We start from the raw sequence: 22,265 nt of genomic DNA on the forward strand, positions 1-22,265 counted from the left end.
CAGAGGTTTTCTATAGGGATTTGCTGCTGCTCTGGACAGTTCCTGACATGGACAGAGGTGGCAGCAGAGAGCACTGTGTCACACTGGGGAGAATACACCACTACCTGCAGGACATACAGCAGCTGATAAGTACTGGAAAACTGGAGAGAATACACCACTTCCTGCATAACATACTGAAGCTGATAAGTACTGGAAGACTGGAGATTTTTAAATAGAACTTAATTTACAACTTAATATAATTTTCTGAAACCAGTTTAAGGCTATGTTCACACAACATACATTTTATGAAAAGAACGACCATTAAAACAAAGAAATGTGTTGCTTCGAAGTCAATGCAAGAATGGCCACTGTTCAATAATCAATACAATGGCCATTGTCCATACGTTGTGTGAACATAGCCTTAAGGAGAACTCCCTCCCCAGTCACTGATTGGCTGAGCAGGCAGTCCACCAGCCAAGCCGTAACGTCCCTTCACAAGCAGATCCAGGAGTCTCAGAATGGTAAGGCAGCACTGCGGAGGCACAGGGAGAGGTAAGTAGAGCTTGTTTATTATGTTCCCCTCTGACTCCAAGGAAATTATTCACCAGACTTCTCCTTTAGGCTATGCATTGCCTCTAGACAGCCATTTTATTGAACACCTGTGATACTACCTGATGGGTATAATGATATCACCTGTGATACTACCTGATGGGTATAATGATATTACCTGTGATACTACCTGATGGGTATAATGATATCACCTGTGATACTACCTGATGGGTATAATGATATAATCACCTGTGATACTACCTGATGGGTATAATGATATTACCTGTGATAGTACCTGATGTGTATAATGATACATCACCTGTCATACTACCTGATGGGTATAATGATATCACCTGTGATACTACCTGATGGGTATAATTATATATCACCTGTGATACTACCTGATGGGTATAATGATATAATCACCTGTGATACTACCTGATGGGTATAATGATATAATCACCTGTGATACTACCTGATGGGTATAATTATATATCACCTGTGATACTACCTGATGGGTATAATTACATATCACCTGTGATACTACCTGATGGGTATAATGATATCACCTGTGATACTACCTGATGAGTATAATGATATCACCTGTGATACTACCTGATGGGTATAATGATATCACCTGTGATACTACCTGATGGGTATAATGATATTACCTGTGATACTACCTGATGGGTATAATGATATAATCACCTGTGATACTACCTGATGGGTATAATTATATATCACCTGTGATACTACCTGATGGGTATAATTACATATCACCTGTGATACTACCTGATGGGTATAATGATATCACCTGTGATACTACCTGATGGGTATAATGATATCACCTGTGATACTACCTGATGGGTATAATGATATTACCTGTGATACTACCTGATGGGTATAATTATATATCACCTGTGATACTACCTGATGGGTATAATGATATAATCACCTGTGATACTACCTGATGGGTATAATTATATATCACCTGTGATACTACCTGATGGGTATAATTATATATCACCTGTGATACTACCTGATGGGTATAATTACATATCACCTGTGATACTACCTGATGGGTATAATGATATCACCTGTGATACTACCTGATGAGTATAATGATATCACCTGTGATACTACCTGATGAGTATAATGATATCACCTGTGATACTACCTGATGGGTATAATGATATTACCTGTGATACTACCTGATGGGTATAATTATATATCACCTGTGATACTACCTGATGGGTATAATGATATCACCTGTGATACTACCTGATGGGTATAATGATATCACCTGTGATACTACCTGATGGGTATAATGATATAATCACCTGTGATACTACCTGATGGGTATAATGATATAATCACCTGTGATACTACCTGATGGGTATAATGATATCACCTGTGATACTACCTGATGGGTACAATTATATATCACCTGTGATACTACCTGATGAGTATAATGATATAATCACCTGTGATACTACCTGATGGGTATACCTGATGGGTATAATGATATAATCACTTGTGATACTACCTGATGGGTATAATGATATAATCACCTGTGATACTACCTGATGGGTATAATGATATCACCTGTGATACTACCTGATGAGTATAATGATATCACCTGTGATACTACCTGATGGGTATAATGATATCACCTGTGATACTACCTGATGGGTATAATGATATATCACCTGGGATAATACCTGATGGGTATAATAATATAATCACCTGTGATACTACCTGATGGGTATACCTGATGGGTATAATGATATAATCACCTGTGATACTACCTGATGGGTATAATGATATAATCACCTGTGATACTACCTGATGGGTATAATGATATCACCTGTGATACTACCTGATGAGTATAATGATATCACCTGTGATACTACCTGATGGGTATAATGATATCACCTGTGATACTACCTGATGGGTATATTGATATCACCTGTGATACTACCTGATGGGTATAATGATATAATCACCTGTGATACTACCTGATGGGTATAATGATATAATCACCTGTGATACTACCTGATGGGTATAATGATATCACCTGTGATACTACCTGATGGGTATAATGATATAATCACCTGTGATACTACCTGATGGGTATAATGATATAATCACCTGTGATACTACCTGATGGGTATAATGATATCACCTGTGATACTACCTGATGGGTATAATGACATCACCTGTGATACTACCTGATGGGTATAATGATATAATCACCTGTGATAATACCTGAGGGGTATAATGATATAATCACCTGTGATACTACCTGATGGGTATAATGATATATCACCTGTGATACTACCTGATGGGTATAATGATATCACCTGTGATACTACCTGATGGGTATAATGATATATCACCTGTGATACTACCTGATGGGTATAATGATATATCACCTGGGATAATACCTGAGGGGTATAATGATATAATCACCTGTGATACTACCTGATGGGTATAATGATATATCACCTGTGATACTACCTGATGGGTATAATGATATATCACCTGTGATACTACCTGATGGGTATAATGATATCACCTGTGATACTACCTGATGAGTATAATGATATCACCTGTGATACTACCTGATGGGTATAATGATATCACCTGTGATACTACCTGATGGGTATAATGATATCACCTGTGATACTACCTGATAGGTATAATGATATCACCTGTGATACTACCTGATGGGTATAATGATATCACCTGTGATACTACCTGATGGGTATAATGATATTACCTGTGATAGTACCTGATGTGTATAATGATACATCACCTGTGATACTACCTGATGGGTATAATGATATAATCACCTGTGATACTACCTGATGTGTATAATGATACATCACCTGTCATACTACCTGATGGGTATAATGATATATCACCTTAGTGGGTAAATACACAATTAGCACCTTCATCCCGTTTAGTGTGATACCTGACAGATGGACGTTACCCAGGTGGTATAAAACGTAGTACCGGGACACTGCGTAATTGTATCACCCGCTGGTGGCCATGAGGACTGGAGTTGGGGACACCAGTTTACACGATATAAGAATGACCAGTCCCACCAATCCCGTCCAGTATGGGTCGCATATCACAAGTTGATGTAACTGCTGGTACAATCACTTTAAGGACATGAACATTCCGGGTTCCTAACAAACAATCCTGTTCCCGTGTTTGCGTCCGGCTTCCTGCCTGGCCGCTACCCGGAGCCGCCGCCGCTCTCAGAACTATTTATAGTTAAATTAAGAAGAAGAAAAAAAAACCTGAGCAGGAAAAGCAACTCAAGAAAGAATAGAAGGAAATGTGTTTGCTGCTCGTGAAGTCATCTCCAACGTTAGAGCAAAGACCTTCCGAGCGGCTCTTCATGTGGAGACCTACTGGGAGGGTGGCGGACACTGTGCAGACCGGCCAAAGGACATAGAGACATAGGTGGGACCTGGTGCGGAGGAAGAAGACGGACCAGCCCAGGACAAGGTCAGGAATGGAGCCTCCCGTGGATCCTTCTGGGCAGAACGCAGAGAGCAGAGGTAATACCCCAAAGCAACCATTCCATGGCACGGGAATCCAGAGCGGCTGCTTCTCCTCTGCCACCTATACATACCGGCCGGTGCTGCTGGCAGAGGGGGGGGCATGGTTCTTACCCAGTACTCTCACAGAGGACAGAGAAACACAAGGTAGCAGCAGGTTACTGGACCCTCATGATTACACTCATTCCCAATGGACATAGCTTTTGGTTGTTGTCTGAATGACGTGCTTTAGGGCTTGTGTTTTGCATTATGATTTATAGTTTGTATAGATCGGTCCACCTATTGGTTACTTTTTATTCAGCTTTTTTTCTGGCATATGATGTGACCAAAAATGAGCATTTATGGTGTTGGTATTTTTTGTGTATGCCGTTTACCATGTCAGATCAATCATTATATTTTAATAATATGGATATACCAAATATGTTACCTTTTTACCTCAAGCAATTATAGGAAACTTTGGAATATATCTTATCAGACAAAAATGCTGAGAAAAAATATCTAAAAAATGTATTTCACAAAGCTAAAATAGTGACTGCAGAGTTGGTCCAGGAGTGTTGCAGAGAATGTATGGATATTATGGATGATGGGTAGAGCGAAACGATGAAAAGAGGTCCTAGAAGCTAAAGACCCAAGATAAGCAGAATATATGGTACATTGATCGTTATTCATGTCTTCTGGATATGTGAGCTCTCGTAATGACACGAGCCCCGGCTGATGACTTGTGATGGGAAGTTCTTATCTAGAAAGGAAGTATTCCTTCCCGAGGGTCTGTCAATGTCAAGAGTATTAGGCACCTCCATAAAAAACAGAATTTTACAAAAACTTATTTCTGACTACAGTGTTAGCAGAAAAGGTAGGGATGGCCTATGTGACGGCCTATACAACGGCATATGGTGGCCTATACAACAGCACATAGTGGCCTATACAACGGCATATGGTGGCCTATAATCGGCATTTAGTGTCCTATACAACGGCATATGGTGGCCTATACAACGGCATATGGTGGCCTATACAACGGCACATAGTTACCCATACAACGGCACATAGTGGCCTATACAACGGCATATAGTTACCCATACAACGGCACATAGTGGCCTATACAACGGCACATAGTGGCCTATACAACGGCACATAGTCACCCATACAACGGCATATGGTGGCCTATACAACGGCACATAGTGGCCTATACAACGGCACATAGTGGCCTATACAACGGCACATAGTCACCCATACAACGGCATATGGTGGCCTATACAACGGCACATAGTGGCCTATACAACGGCACATAGTGGCCTATACAACGGCATATAGTTACCCATACAACAGCACATAGTGGCCCATACAACGGCACATAGTGGCCTATACAACGGCACATAGTGGCCTATACAACGGCACAATGTGGCCTATACAATGGCATATAGTTACCCATACAACAGCACATAGTGGCCCATACAACGGCACATAGTGGCCTATACAACGGCACATAGTCACCCATACAACGGCATATGGTGGCCTATACAACGGCACATAGTGGCCCATACAGCGGCACAATGTGGCCTATACAACGGCATATAGTTACCCATACAACGGCACAAAGTGGCCCATACAACGGCACATAGTGGCCTATACAACGGCACATAGTGGCCTATACAACGGCACATAGTGGCCTATACAGTGGCACATAGTGGCCTATACAACGGCACATAGTGGCCTATACAACGGCACATAGTCACCCATACAACGGCATATGGTGGCCTATACAACGGCACATAGTGGCCCATACAGCGGCACAATGTGGCCTATACAACGGCATATAGTTACCCATACAACGGCACAAAGTGGCCCATACAACGGCACATAGTGGCCTATACAATGGCACATAGTGGCCTATACAACGGCACATAGTGGCCTATACAGCGGCACAAAGTGGCCTTTACAGCGGCATATAGTTACCCATACAACGGCATAAAGTGGCCTATACAACGGCATATAGTAACACATACAACGGCACAAAGTGGCCTTTACAGCGGCAGGATCCCATTGGACGCTTAATAATAATTCACATTGAGGTTTATAAATTATGGAAGACAAACGATTGATCCAGAGAATTGTCCAACTGCTGCTAGAAAAAGTTCCAGAAATGAACGGCGTCCTTGGCCGCCTGGTTGCTGGGGACGTGTTGGCAAAGCTTCCTTTTCTTGTTGCCACAGCCGGGGCTGCAGGTCTTTTTGGAATATTGGCCTGCTGACTGGCGGCCGGCACCACCAGTCAGCTTTATAGTGTGTGTCGGGGGTTGGAGTCTCAGCCGATCACGCCCAGGGCTCCAGCCTCCATTTACCTCTCCCATCAGGCTTCCTCGCCGAGCCTCTATGAGTGTGATTGTATTCCAGGGCTGATTTTTTTGGTCCCAGTCCGTCTCTGTCTGGAACCATTGGGCACCGGTTCTGAAACACCCAGGAACATGCACAAAACGTCCCTGTGTGCCATTGTATGAATCCTGCCCCTTTTCGTGGTCCAGTTTGAGGGACGTCCTGCCATAATGAGGACTGGTGGCCAGTATGAGCCGTCTAATAAAGAATCCTGTTCACAACCCCTGTCTATTGGCCTCAAGCAGTCACTCTCAGGCTACATTCCCGCCCTCCGCGCATATATATATATATATACGGACAATGTGCTATGGAGTGGACTGCGGAAAGCCCGGTGTCGTCATTCATTATGATGCCGGAAGCTCCGAAACTGTTTAACTCTTTGCACTACCGTGACCCAAAGTCCGTTCTGTAGCCCATTATCTGTATAAGAGACGAGCAATCACTGATCTAAATGAAGTGAAGCGCTTTGTTTAATCTGCGCTCCACTCATTGAGCTTCCGGCCTTTCAGTGCTGCTCCACCCAGGTGCCAGGAAAAGCTGGATCCAATCATGGGAAACTGGGAGAATTTTCCCAGGGTTGGATCCAGTGTGGTGTGCACCCCTTTCGGTACCCAACCGCCAGGATGATGTTATGCTAGTGGTTGGCATATAGCTCAGCAAGTGAGGATGTAGTCGTGACGCCAGCGCTAACTCAGCACACAGGTGGGATGGTATACCTGCTTTTAGTGTGTGGCTGACTGTATTGATCCTCAATGGTCGGTGACCTACCGGGTTGCTACGGGGTCCCTTGGGCTCTTATCACAGTGGTCCAGAGTGGAGAGATGACCCGCCCGGACTGTCGGTAAATGACCCAAGGACGGTGTAGCCGGCGTGTGTAGGTGCTGGTGCAATTATCATTGAATCCCAGTAGAATAAACTGATCTTTACTGACCAGTCTCTGACAGTACGGGATAGCAGGGTAACAAGTGACTTCTGCGATACAGACTTGAGCTCACTGAATCTGTGCTGAGCGATGCTGAAGTAGTGAGGTAGAATACAGTGATAGTTGAGTAGAGAGTTCAGAGGAGTGGAGAGGAGTTTAGCGGGAGAGCTCCAACCCAGTTTAGTTATGTGCTCTGCCAAAACTTGAGAGAAGAAATACTTGGAAGATACTTAAGAAGAAGAGAATACTTGTGCCCGTGTTTCGACCTGAATGTCGCTATAACCACCTTCTGCTCTGCAATGTTGGGGTACCCGTCCTATGAGGGTGACATAAGCCCCAGTCTTGGTTACCTGAGTGTAGCTAAGTTTCTGACCATTTCACATTTTCACCTGTGCTGTCAGATAGAGTACGTAGGCCTTGGTTACGGTTGCTTTGCTCTATCCGGGTCAGTTCCTCTGTCCTAGGATACCGCCCTGCTCTTTTAAGAGAGATTCTCGGCTTGGGCTGGGGTGATCTCTGACTTCTCCTCTTTATCTGTTTAGCACTGCATCTTGTCTATAGTGATAGCTTTTGAAAAGAAATTCTTGGCATTCTCCATACGTGTGTCCACTACCACAGCTGAGCTGTGGTAGTGGACAGCTTTTTCCTGCATCCTGGGAGGAGCAACAGGGAGCGAAGCAGCACTGAAAGGCCGGTGTCTCAATGAGGATGAGCGGAGCGCAGATCAAACAAAGCGATTCACTCATCTCTAACCCATATACATAGAACATGCACGGAACATGAGAATGAGGCCTAAGTCTGGAAGCCTGACCCAGATTACAGAAGACACTGTGTAAGCTTCATTCCCCTGTGTCCTCAGATATAACGTCCCTCTAACGTCCCTTTATTGTCATCCACTGTTTCATTGTACAACATTTCTGTGGAATTTCTTTAGGCTGAGGGTGGAACGTTACGACCTGAACCGTTGCTGCTCCTCAGTCAGCTGAACCATCTGCGTTCCTGTAGGACGGATGGACGTTCCCTGCAGTGTAACAGGAGCCTGGATCTCAGCCACTTCCTGCCGTCTGCTTCCTGGTGGTTACTTCGCTGCCGGAGAACATATGGAGCATCTTCCCAGACGCAGGAAGAAAGATTTTACTGTATATCCCAATAATGATGAACGTGCGCCAAAAACACCAGAATAGATCTAATAGGTCGCTGCTCCTAAGGAGGGGGGGGGGGGGTTAATTCCCCTGTAATAACAATGTGATCTGGTGGTGGTGTTGGGGGGGGGGGGGGGGGGGGGAGGGGAGTCTGGCTAATTCCCCTATGATAACAATGTGATCTGGTGGTGGTGTTGGGGGGGGGGGGAGGGGAGTTTGGCTAATTCCCCTATGACAGGCATGTCCAAAGTCCGGCCCACGGGCCATTTGCGGCCCGCGTTACGAACTTTTACGGCCCCCCAGGTATCCGGCAGCAACACGCCACTCTAGTGCACAGAAAAGGAAAGCCGAAATCTCGCGATGTCCGAGATTTCGGCTTTCCTTTCCCGTGCACTAGAGCAGTGTTTTCCAAGCAGTGTGCTGCGGGCGCCGTTCCCCTCACCTACTGGCCCGGACGTGCTCCTCCAATCAGGGAAGACCAGGAGCGTTGTGCGCCACGCACCACGCTCCCGGTCTCCCCTGATTGGAGGAGCACGTCCAGGCCAGTAGGTAAGGGGGACGGCGCCTGCGGCGAGCATCTCAAGGAAGGTGAGCAGGGATGGGGGAGAAACAGGAGAGAAGCAGGGGGGAGAGAAACATGGGGATGGGGGAGAAGCAGGGGGGAGAGAAACATGGGGATGGGGGAGAAGCAGGGGGGAGAGAAACATGGGGATGGGGGAGAAGCAGGGGGAGAGAAACATGGGGATGGGGGAGAAGCAGGGGGGAGAGAAACATGGGGATGGGGGAGAAGCAGGGGGGAGAGAAACATGGGGATGGGGGAGAAGCAGGGGGGAGAGAAACATGGGGATGGGGGAGAAGCAGGGGGGAGAGAAACATGGGGATGGGGGAGAAGCAGGGGGGAGAGAAACATGGGGATGGGGGAGAAGCAGGGGGGAGAGAAACATGGGGATGGGGGAGAAGCAGGGGGGAGAGACACATGGGGATGGGGGAGAAGCAGGGGGGAGAGAAACATGGGGATGGGGGAAACGGGAGAGAAGCAGGGGGGAGAAAAACATGGGGATATCCCTTTTGTGTTTATCGAAACAGGCCCAGGTTTCACACTGAGTGAGTATAAATACATTTAGAATCTATATTATTAACTATATGTATAATATGTCCTGTTTTAGTGTCATTTTGTGCCATTTTGGTTGGTGGTGTGCCCCGGGATTTTTTAAGTATAAAAAGTGTGCCGTTTTCAATAAACTTTGTAAAAAAAAGTTTATTTGCATTCATTTTAATGGTCCAAAGAATGTCAAGCAAAATGGTCGGCCCCCGCACATGTTCACTTCATCAAATTTGGCACTCTTCGAAAAAAGTTTGGACATGCCTGCCCTATGATAACAATGTGATCTAGTGGTGGTGTTGGGGGGGGGGGGGGGGGGAAGTCTGGCTAATTCCCCTATGATAACAATGTGATCTGGTGGTGGTGTTGGGGGGGGGGGGAGGGGAGTTTGGACATGCCTGCCCTATGATAACAATGTGATCTAGTGGTGGTGTTGGGGGGGGGGGGGGGGAGGGGAGTTTGGCTAATTCCCCTATGATAACAATGTGATCTGGTGGTGGTGTTGGGGGGGGGGGGGGAGGGGGAGTTTGGCTAATTCCCCTATGATAACAATGTGATCTAGTGGTGGTGTTGGGGGGGGGGGGGGGGGGGAGGGGAGTCTGGCTAAATCCCCTATGATAACAATGTGATCTGGTGGTGGTGTTGGGGGGGGGGGGAGGGGAGTTTGGCTAATTCCCCTATGATAACAATGTGATCTGGTGGTGGTGTTGGGGGGGGGGGGGAGGGGAGTCTGGCTAAATCCCCCTATGATAACAATGTGATCTGGTGGTGGTGTTGGGGGGGGGGGGGGAGGGGAGTCTGGCTAAATCCCCTATGATAACAATGTGATCTGGTGGTGGTGTTGGGGGGGGGGGGGGAGGGGAGTCTGGCTAAATCCCCTATGATAACAATGTGATCTGGTGGTGGTGTTGGGGGGGGGGGGGGAGGGGAGTCTGGCTAAATCCCCTATGATAACAATGTGATCTGGTGGTGGTGTTGGGGGGGGGGGGGGAGGGGAGTCTGGCTAATTCCCCTATGATAACAATGTGATCTGGTGGTGTTGGGGGGGGGGGGGGGGGAAGTCTGGCTAATTCCCCTATGATAACAATGTGATCTGGTGGTGGTGTTGGGGGGGGGGGGGAGGGGAGTCTGGCTAATTCCCCTATGATAACAATGTGATCTGGTGGTGTTGGGGGGGGGGGGGAGGGGAGTCTGGCTAATTCCCCTATGATAACAATGTGATCTGGTGGTGGTGTTGGGGGGGGGGGGGAGGGGAGTCTGGCTAATTCCCCTATGATAACAATGTGATCTGGTGGTGTTGGGGGGGGGAGGGGAGTCTGGCTAATCCCCCCTATGATAACAATGTGATCTGGTGGTGGTGTTGGGGGGGGGGGGGGAGGGGTGAGTCTGGCTAAATCCCCTATGATAACAATGTGATCTGGTGGTGGTGTTGGGGGGGGGGGGGAAGTCTGGCTAAATCCCCTATGATAACAATGTGATCTGGTGGTGGTGTTGGGGGGGGGGGGGGGGGGGAGTCTGGCTAAATCCCCTATGATAACAATGTGATCTGGTGGTGGTGTTGTTAGGGGGGGGGGGTCTGGCTAAATCCCCTATGATAACAATGTGATCTGGTGGTGGTGTTGGGGGGGGGGGAGGGGAGTCTGGCTAATTCCCCTATGATAACAATGTGATCTGGTGGTGGTGTTGGGGGGGGGGGGGGGAGGGGAGTGTGGCTAATTCCCCTATGATAACAATGTGATCTGGTGGTGTTGGGGGGGGGGAGGGGAGTCTGGCTAATCCCCCTATGATAACAATGTGATCTGGTGGTGGTGTTGGGGGGGGGGGGGGAGGGGAGTCTGGCTAAATCCCCTATGATAACAATGTGATCTGGTGGTGGTGTTGGGGGGGGGGGAAGTCTGGCTAATTCCCCTATGATAACAATGTGATCTGGTGGTGGTGTTGGGGGGGGGGGGGAGGGGAGTCTGGCTAATTCCCCTATGATAACAATGTGATCTGGTGGTGGTTGTTGGGGGGGGGGGGGGGGGAGGGGAGTTTGGCTAATTCCCCTATGATAACAATGTGATCTGGTGGTGGTGTTGGGGGGGGGAGGGGAGTCTGGCTAATCCCCCTATGATAACAATGTGATCTGGTGGTGGTGTTGGGGGGGGGGGGGAGGGGAGTCTGGCTAAATCCCCTATGATAACAATGTGATCTTGGTGGTGGTGTTGGGGGGGGGGGGGGGAAGTCTGGCTAAATCCCCTATGATAACAATGTGATCTGGTGGTGGTGTTGTTAGGGGGGGGGGGGGGGGGGGGAGGAGTCTGGCTAAATCCCCTATGATAACAATGTGATCTGGTGGTGGTGTTGTTAGGGGGGGGGGGTCTGGCTAAATCCCCTATGATAACAATGTGATCTGGTGGTGGTGTTGGGGGGGGGGGGGGGGGTCTGGCTAAATCCCCTATGATAACAATGTGATTTGGGGGGTCCCTTCCGTCTGCATCGGTGACAGGTCTCATCACACATCACAGCTGGAACATGAATGGTTGATGGATGGTGAACAGTAATGTATGGAGCCTCGTCAGCAGATGGAAGGGGAATATATATAACAAAGGGATATGGTGGCTGCAACCCTCCCTATATAGAAGGACTCCCTGTGTATGAGGACTCTCTGTATATAAGGACTCCCTGTATATGAGGACTCCCTGTATATGAGGACTCCCTGTGTATGATGACTCCCTGTATATGAGGACTCCCTGTATATAAGGACTCCCTGTATATGAGGACTCTCTGTATATGAGGACTCCCTGTATATGAGGACTCCCTGTATATGAGGACTCCCTGTGTATGAGGACTCCCTGTATATGAGGACTCCCTGTATATGAGGACTCCCTGTATATGAGGACTCCCTGTATATGAGGACTCCCTGTATATGAGGACTCCCTGTATATGAGGACTCCCTGTATATGAGGACTCCCTGTATATAAGGACTCCCTGTATATGAGGACTCCCTGTATATAAGGACTCCCTGTATATGAGGACTCCCTGTATATAAGGACTCCCTGTATATAAGGACTCCCTGTATACGAGGACTCCCTGTATATGAGGACTCCCTGTATATGAGGACTTCCAGGATCTGGGTTGATCAGCAGCCAAAACTATTAAAGGGATTCTCCAGATTTAGTAAATAACCCTTATTTATTATCTCCATTGCTGCGTGTGACACTGATGCTTCATGTACTGTCTCCTATATATATATACTGTATATAGCGGCGGCCATCATGGTACTGAGGGAGGTGGAATAAAGCTGCTGTCTTATCACAGATACCAGAAGCTTACACACTAGGAGGACTGGGGGGGCACAGGAGCTTACACACTAGGAGGAGGACTGGGGGGACACAAGAGCTTACACACTAGGAGGACTGGGGGGGCACAGGAGCTTACACACTAGGAGGACTGGGGGGACACAAGAGATTACACACTAGGAGGACTGTGGGGACACAAGAGCTTACACACTAGGAGGACTGGGGGGACACAAGAGATTACACACTAGGAGGACTGGGGGGACACAGGAGCTTACACACTAGGAGGACTAAGAAGACACAGGAGCTTACACACTAGGAGGACTGGAGGGACACAGGAGCTTACACACTAGGAGGACTGGGGGGACACAAGAGCTTACACACTAGGAGGACTGGGGGGACACAAGAGCTTACACACTAGGAGGACTGGAGGGACACAGGAGCTTACACACTAGGAGGACTGGGGGGACACAAGAGCTTACACACTAGGAGGACTGGGGGGGGACACAAGAGCTTACAGACTAGGAGGACTGGGGGGACATAGGAGCTTACAGACTAGGAGGACTAAGAAGACACAGGAGCTTACACACTAGGAGGACTGGGGGGGGGACAAGAGCTTACACACTAGGAGGACTGGGGGGACACAAGAGCTTACACACTAGGAGGACTGGGGGGACACAGGAGCTTACACACTAGGAGGAGGACTGGGGGGGGACACAAGAGCTTACACACTAGGAGGACTAAGAAGACACAGGAGCTTACACACTAGGAGGACTGGAGGGACACAGGAGCTTACACACTAGGAGGACTGGGGGACACAAGAGCTTACACACTAGGAGGACTGGGGGGGGACACAAGAGCTTACAGACTAGGAGGACTGGGGGGACATAGGAGCTTACAGACTAGGAGGACTAAGAAGACACAGGAGCTTACACACTAGGAGGACTGGGGGGGCACAGGAGCTTACACACTAGGAGGACTGGGGGGACACAAGAGCTTATACACTAGGAGGACTGGGGGGGGACATACGAGCTTACACACTAGGAGGACTGGGGGACACACAAGAGCTTACACACTAGGAGGACTGGGGGGACACAAGAGCTTACACACTAGGAGGACTGGGGGGACACAAGAGCTTACACACTAGGAGGACTGGGGGGACACAAGAGCTTACACACTAGGAGGACTGGGGGGACACAAGAGCTTACACACTAGGAGGACTGGGGGGACACAAGAGCTTACACACTAGGAGGACTGGGGGGACACAAGAGCTTACACACTAGGAGGACTGGGGGGACACAAGAGCTTACACACTAGGAGGACTGGGGGACACAGGAGCTTACACACTGGGAGGACTGGGGGGGACACAGGAGCTTACACACTAGGAGGACTGGGGGGACACAAGAGCTTACACACTAGGAGGACTGGGGGGGACACAAGAGCTTACACACTAGGAGGACTGGGGGGACACAAGAGCTTACACACTAGGAGGACTGGGGGGGGGCACAAGAGCTTACACACTAGGAGGACTGGGGGGAACATAGGAGCTTACACACTAGGAGGACTGGGGGGGCACAAGAGCTTACACACTAGGAGGACTGGGGGGACACAAGAGCTTACACACTAGGAAGACTGGGGGGACACAAGAGCTTACACACTAGGAGGACTGGGGGGACACAAGAGCTTACACACTAGGAGGACTGGGGGGGGGCACAAGAGCTTACACACTAGGAGGACTGGGGGGAACATAGGAGCTTACACACTAGGAGGACTGGGGGGGCACAAGAGCTTACACACTAGGAGGACTGGGGGGACACAAGAGCTTACACACTAGGAAGACTGGGGGGACACAAGAGCTTACACACTAGGAGGACTGGGGGGGACACAAGAGCTTACACACTAGGAGGACTGGGGGGGACACAGGAGCTTACACACTAGGAGGACTGGGGGGACACAAGAGCTTACACACTAGGAGGACTGGGGGGGACACAAGAGCTTACACACTAGGAGGACTGGGGGGACACAAGAGCTTACACACTAGGAGGACTGGGGGGGGCACAAGAGCTTACACACTAGGAGGACTGGGGGGAACATAGGAGCTTACACACTAGGAGGACTGGGGGGGCACAAGAGCTTACACACTAGGAGGACTGGGGGGACACAAGAGCTTACACACTAGGAGGACTGGGGGGGGCACACAGGAGCTTACACACTAGGAGGACTGGGGGGGGGACACAGGAGCTTACAGACTAGGAGGACTGGGGGGACACAGGAGCTTACACACTAGGAGGACTGGGGGGGGGACACAGGAGCTTACACACTAGGAGGACTGGGGGGGCACAAGAGCTTACACACTAGGAGGACTGGGGGGACACAAGAGCTTACACACTAGGAAGACTGGGGGGACACAAGAGCTTACACACTAGGAGGACTGGGGGGGACACAAGAGCTTACACACTAGGAGGACTGGGGGGACACAAGAGCTTACACACTAGGAGGACTGGGGGGGACACAGGAGCTTACACACTTTGAGGACTGGGGGGATACAAGAGCTTACACACTAGGAGGACTGGGGGACACAAGAGCTTACACACTAGGAGGACTGGGGGACACAAGAGCTTACACACTAGGAGGACTGGGGGGGAGACACAAGAGCTTACACACTAGGAGGACTGGGGGGACACAAGAGCTTACACACTAGGAGGACTGGGGGGACACAGGAGCTTACACACTAGGAGGAGGACTGGGGGGGGACATACGAGCTTACACACTAGGAGGACTAAGGGGACACAGGAGCTTACACACTAGGAGGACTGGGGGGACACAAGAGCTTACACACTAGGAGGACTGGGGTGGGACAGAAGAGCTTACACACTAGGAGGACTGGGGGACACAAGAGCTTACACACTAGGTGGACTGGGGGGACACAAGAGCTTACACACTAGGTGGACGGGGGGGGGGGGGGACAAAAGAGCTTACAGACTAGGAGGACTGGGGGGGGAGACACAAGAGCTTACACACTAGGAGGACTGGGGGGACACATAAGCTTACACACTAGGAGGAATGGGGGGACCTAAGAGCTTACACACTAGGAGGACTGGGGGGAAACAAGAGCTTACACACTAGGAGGACTGGGGGGACACAGGAGCTTACACACTAGGAGGACTGGGGGACACAAGAGCTTACACACTAGGAGGACTGGGGGGGAGACACAAGAGCTTACACACTAGGAGGACTGGGGGGACACAAGAGCTTACACACTAGGAGGACTGGGGGGACACAGGAGCTTACACACTAGGAGGACTGGGGGGACATAGGAGCTTACACACTAGGAGGACTGGGGGGGGACACAAGAGCTTACACACTAGGAGGACGGGGGGGACACATAAGCTTACACACTAGGAGGAATGGGGGGACCTAAGAGCTTACACACTCGGAGGACTGGGGGGAAACAAGAGCTTACACACTAGGAGGACTGGGGGGGACACAAGAGCTTACACACTAGGAGGACTGGGGGACACAAGAGCTTACACACTAGGAGGACTGGGGGGGGACACAGGAGCTTACACACTAGGAGGACTGGGGGACACAAGAGCTTACACACTAGGAGGACTGGGGGGGAGACACAAGAGCTTACACACTAGGAGGACTGGGGGGACACAAGAGCTTACACACTAGGAGGACTGGGGGGACACAGGAGCTTACACACTAGGAGGACTGGGGGGGGACATAGGAGCTTACACACTAGGAGGACTGGGGGGGGACACAAGAGCTTACACACTAGGAGGACGGGGGGGACACATAAGCTTACACACTAGGAGGAATGGGGGGACCTAAGAGCTTACACACTAGGAGGACTGGGGGGAAACAAGAGCTTACACACTAGGAGGACTGGGGGGGACACAAGAGCTTACACACTAGGAGGACTGGGGGACACAAGAGCTTACACACTAGGAGGACTGGGGGACACAAGAGCTTACACACTAGGAGGACTGGGGGACACAAGAGCTTACACACTAGGAGGACTGGGGGGGGAGACACAAGAGCTTACACACTAGGAGGACTGGGGGGACACAAGAGCTTACACACTAGGAGGACTGGGGGGGGACATACGAGCTTACACACTAGGAGGACTGGGGGACACAAGAGCTTACACACTAGGTGGACTGGGGGGACACAAGAGCTTACACACTAGGTGGACGGGGGGGGGGGGGACAAAAGAGCTTACACACTAGGAGGACTGGGGGGGGAGACACAAGAGCTTACACACTAGGAGGACTGGGGGGACACAAGAGCTTACACACTAGGAGGACTGGGGGGGGACATACGAGCTTACACACTAGGAGGACTGGGGGGACACAGGAGCTTACACACTAGGAGGACTGGGGGGACACAAGAGCTTACACACTAGGAGGACTGGGGGGACACAAGAGCTTACACACTAGGAGGACTGGGGGGGACACAAGAGCTTACACACTAGGAGGACGGGGGGGACACAAGAGCTTACACACTAGGAGGACTGGGGGGACACAAGAGCTTACACACTAGGAGGACTGGGGGGGACACAAGAGCTTACACACTAGGAGGACTGGGGGGACACAAGAGCTTACACACCCCTATAGTTAGGACTTACTTGGCATTAGTAGTCTGACAGGGACACAACTAAACCAGAAGCCACGGTTTCTTTCTTATGAGCACCAGAACCACTATGCAGTGATAAAACTCTATATGGGGAAAAGAAGCCGCACAGCGATTACCTTGTCCACACCAGGAACCTCTCTAAAAGTGCAGGGCATTCACCTCAGCAGGCATAAAAACTGACCCTAGTGGAACAAAGGTACGGAAAGTCTACGTATTCCACTGCGTAGTGCAAGACAACTGGAAAGTCTCAGCTTAGCCCAGATAACAAGGCCTGGGGCTCGTATTTCCCACCTAGAAGGGGTAGCCCGCAACTAGGGGGCAGAAGGTGGTCAGACTAGTGTCTATATATGAGTACGAGTATTCTCTATTTCTCTTCTACACACCTCTACTGTTCCAGGCAGAGTACACTACTACATTGGACAAGGCTCCTCTGGGACCCACTCAGCTACCACACCACCACACCAGCTGACCCTGCAGGGAGTCCACCGAACCCCCGCGCCTCACCGCACTGCTACCAGGTGCTACAAAGACAATAGAAGGGGCCCCATCACCACCACCAACTGCCACCATCCACTGCTGATCTATTGCAATGCAGCCCGTATCATCTTCTCTTCCATTTCTTCACTACAAAGCCCCAACCAGGACACTTCTTTACGCTGCGCTCAGTGCCGCCTTTTATTCCCCTTCCCTCACATATCCTGCCGCCAGATGTCTCCCTCGGGTGGTCTCTAGTCTGTATATAGTGCGATGGTAAAGGAGCCTTCAGCCTCCATATATTATATCGTACAGAGGGAGGTGTTGGGGGGTCTTTGTTACCCCATAACCTGTACTCTGGCTGCTGCCAATGGGCCAAAGCTGGGGGTCTGCTGCCCCGACCATTCGTCTCTCTATATATCAGCTGCCATGTCACTTTCATTTAGTTTTCCCAGAATCCAGATCTCTCTCGGTCACGATGCCGTTCAGCAGATGTTTTTATTTAACGCTTCCCTTTAAAGAGTTGGGATGAGAAGTGTAAATTTAGAACTGAAGTGCTATGTAAGGTGGGATTTTACATTGAATTAATTGCTCCCCCCCCAGTGATATCCGCATTCAATTAAAAATAATGAGTTCCGGCACTAACACCCTCACCGACCGACATCGAAATCCAACAATCACAAGAGACGGCCAGAAACGCAGAAACAACTAAGCAAGGTATATATATATATGTGTGTGTGACCAAATGGGATGAGATATGGCTAATGTGTGTAATGTGTGTACCAATCCATCGTAGGCCCAGAGCTCGTCATCCCATAAGAGTCTTCATACGTTATAATGGCCACTGAGGCCCCCGGGAGGGGACAGGATCACTTTAAGGCGATGTTCACACACACAATTTTTGCTCAGTATTTTTCATCCAAAACCAGGAGTGGATGGAAAACACAGGACGGCTATGTTCTCAAACTCTTGAAGTGGATGGCCGTCATTTAACGGCAAATAATTATCATTATTTTAAAACTGTGTCCATTGTTATGGAATACGGCCATTGTTTTTACATAGTGTGAACATTTTTACATATATGTCTGGAACGTGCAGAATGGAGACCGTTCCCCCAGTCTTCCATCATGTGATGCTGCAGGGATTAACCCTGTGTGGTGTGAGCCGGACCTGTCAGCTATAGCCCCTTCTATCTGACCCGTACCTTGTTGTATGATTTGGTAAGCCGGATGACACGGGGGGATTCTGTATAGAGACTCTTTGTTATGGTGTTTTCCTTTATTAGAGATGCATCGGGGCAATAACCTGGGTGTAAGGAGCGCACAGCCTCAAATTATTTCATCAATGGTAAAAAAAAACAATGTAATGGTATAAAAGACAAAGCCTTCCCTATATTGTGGCCGTTCTCACATCTGCTGCCCTGGGAACCGTGCACATGGGCCGTGTCGCTGGGTAATCTGTTACTCATTAAGTGTGATGGAAAGAAAGCTTTGTCTTCTGTATAACTGTCAGCGTACACGCTCCTCCTATACACGGTCACACTGCCCGAGGTCATGTGCCGGGGACGTGAAGGCTATCTGTATATCACACCACTATAAATATTATAGAACCCAGCACCTCCCTGATCTAGAACCATAGAGGAACAGGAATACTCAGAGTAATAATAAGTAATCGTGTCCGTTATAAGGGAGATGCACTGTTGACATTTAGTGGACGGCCATCATTACCATTATTTTAAAACAACGACCGTTATTTGCCATTAAATGACAGCTGTCCACTAACTTCAGCAGTGTGTGAGCCTAGCCTTTCTGTGTTTCCAGTATTATGGTGTGTGAGCTGTGGTAACCCTGTCTGGGACCCCTTATTTCAGTATTGCCGGGGAGGGGGATGAATGAAAACAATGATGTCCACTTACCTCCCTGGCTCCAGCACTGCGGCCCCCATCACACTGCTTCAGTCTTTGTTCTCCAGCTGCTTCCTGGTCTCAGACAGGACTTGGGACGTGAGGTTATCCGGCCGGCTCAGCCATTCAGCAGCAGAGACGGGACCCCACTACAGGTACTGATTGGCTGAGCTGCCCTCCAAACATCATGTCCCAAGTCCCGTCTGAGACCAGGAAGTGGCCGGAGACCAGAGCAGCGTGGTGCAGGCCCCAGCGCCGGAGCTGGGGAGGTAAGTGGACGTAATTGTTTTCATTCACCTAATCCCCGGAAGAGATGATCGAACAGCGGGAATTTTCAGGTTCCTTCGAACTCTAACCATATTAAATGAAATGGTTCAAATTCGAACAAACTTGAAAATTCCCGCTGTTCGATCTTCTCTACTCCCCGGCAATACTGAAAAAGGGATCCCACCTGGAGAGCCCCTTTAAGAGCCAGGCTTTAGTTTTTTCCTCCATAGCGCTTGTGTGGTGACCCCCCCGGTGTGGAGGTACGGCCGGTCACTTGCCAAATGGTTAAGCGTGACGCCAGTTCTGTAGTGGTTGGCCGAGATACAGCCTTGGTATTTTGTAGTGATGCCAGTGCTGGTTGGGCACACAGGTATGGTGGGACACCTGTTTTTAGTTTAGTGGGCCGGCTATACCTTGTTCCCCTGTGGTCAGTGACCTGCCGGGTTGTTGCGGGGTCCCTTGGGCACTTATCACAGTGGTCCAGAGTGGAGTAGTGACCCACCCGGACTATTGGTACTGCCACCCACATAAAGGGGAGATGACCCAAGGAAGATGTGTGTGCTGTGTCGGTGCTTAGCGAGGAATCACAGAGTCTCTTTAGCATAAGTATAATCTTGTTTACTCTGAAGAGGTGAACGTGAGGTGGCAGCAGATCATACAGCTTTGCCCTGATACAATACATATACAAGTGTATATGTAGAAGTAAATAGAGAGATGATAGGTGAGAAGAAGAAAGAACTCTCATTGGCGCACAGATCCATGTGGTACACAAACAATAACCCTTTGGGTACTACAGCTGTGCCATATACTTACTTGCAATAACGACAAAAAAACCTCTCGTACTACAACATTACCAAATTACCACTTAATCTTAAAAGTACAGGCTTTTACGAAGGGTGTAACCAATAGCGACACCACACTTGCCTTTACCCACGTGAGCTCTGATTTTTTGTGACACTGATTGTACTTTGCAATTACAGACTTTCCATAAAACTACCATAAAAAAATAAAAAAATTATGCCGTGAAATTGAAAAAAAAAAAGTTTTTAATTTTGGAGGAGTTTGGTCTTTACGCCATTCGCCCTGTGGTACAACACATAGTCTGTGTTCCTCAGCCCAGTACGATTACAGTGATAGAAACGTATAAAACGGCTATTACGCTGTTATCCTTAGGTCTATGGGGCTGTGTGAGGCGGTTTGACTGGTCGCACTTATTACCGGCAACATGACATGGCTATTCGGGGACACGGAGTGTAGACTCCACCAACAAAACACGGATCACGGATTGGCCGGGTCACGGATTGGCCGGTCTCAGAGAAAATCATCTGGATGATCTTTAGCGCCGCTGAGTTCTGATGCTGGCGCATCCGTGCACACCCGCATCAGAACTCCCCACACCACACAATGAAGCGTGTGGCCAGAGCCGTACGCTCCATTATGTTAACTGACATGTGAGTTTCTTGCTGCGCCGCTAGGGATCCTGGCCGGAGTGTATACTATGGGCGACATGTATCAACACAAAAAGGCGTACTTTCTTGCGGAAAGGGGCGATTTGCGAATATTGTATTCGCAAATGGCCGTTTTGCGAATAAAATATTCGCAAATCGCCCCTTTCCACCGGGGGGGGGAGGGGCTATGGAGGGGGCGGAACGGGGGGCGTGGACTCAAAAGTCCGCCGATTTATAATTTTTTTTAAACCAAAAGATACGCCGAAAACCTACTCCACCTTTCAGGTGGCGTAGGTTTTCAGCTGTGCGCACAGACGCGCACGGGATTTATGTAGAGGCAGTCCGCCTCTACATAAATCTCTGTAGCACCGGAGATGCGGGGACATTTATAAGTCCGGTGTAAAAAACATCGGACTTAATTAATGTCCCCCTATGTGTATGTGTATATATATATATATATATATATGTGTATATATATATATATATATATATATATATGTGTATATATATATATATATATATATATACACACTATGTGTATACACTATACCACTGACAGAGATGCAATATGCAGAGATGCAATATGCAGAGATGCAATATGCAGAGATGCAATATGCAG

General features: G+C 49.0%; 1 protein-coding gene across 1 annotated transcript in view; it reads left to right on the forward strand.

Moving 5' to 3' along the window:
• Window positions 1-3,848: 3,848 nt before the first annotated feature.
• RASGRP3 (RAS guanyl releasing protein 3) overlaps window positions 3,849-22,265 on the forward strand; it is a 146,132-nt gene continuing 127,715 nt past the window's right edge. Inside the window, exon 1 of the mRNA XM_069954253.1 lies at window positions 3,849-4,100. The gene's annotated coding sequence lies outside the window, so the exon portion shown is untranslated. The remainder of the gene's footprint in view (window positions 4,101-22,265) is intronic.

The sequence above is a fragment of the Dendropsophus ebraccatus genome, chromosome 15 (assembly GCF_027789765.1).
Source record: "Dendropsophus ebraccatus isolate aDenEbr1 chromosome 15, aDenEbr1.pat, whole genome shotgun sequence".
In the NCBI taxonomy this organism is placed as follows: domain Eukaryota; kingdom Metazoa; phylum Chordata; class Amphibia; order Anura; family Hylidae; genus Dendropsophus; species Dendropsophus ebraccatus.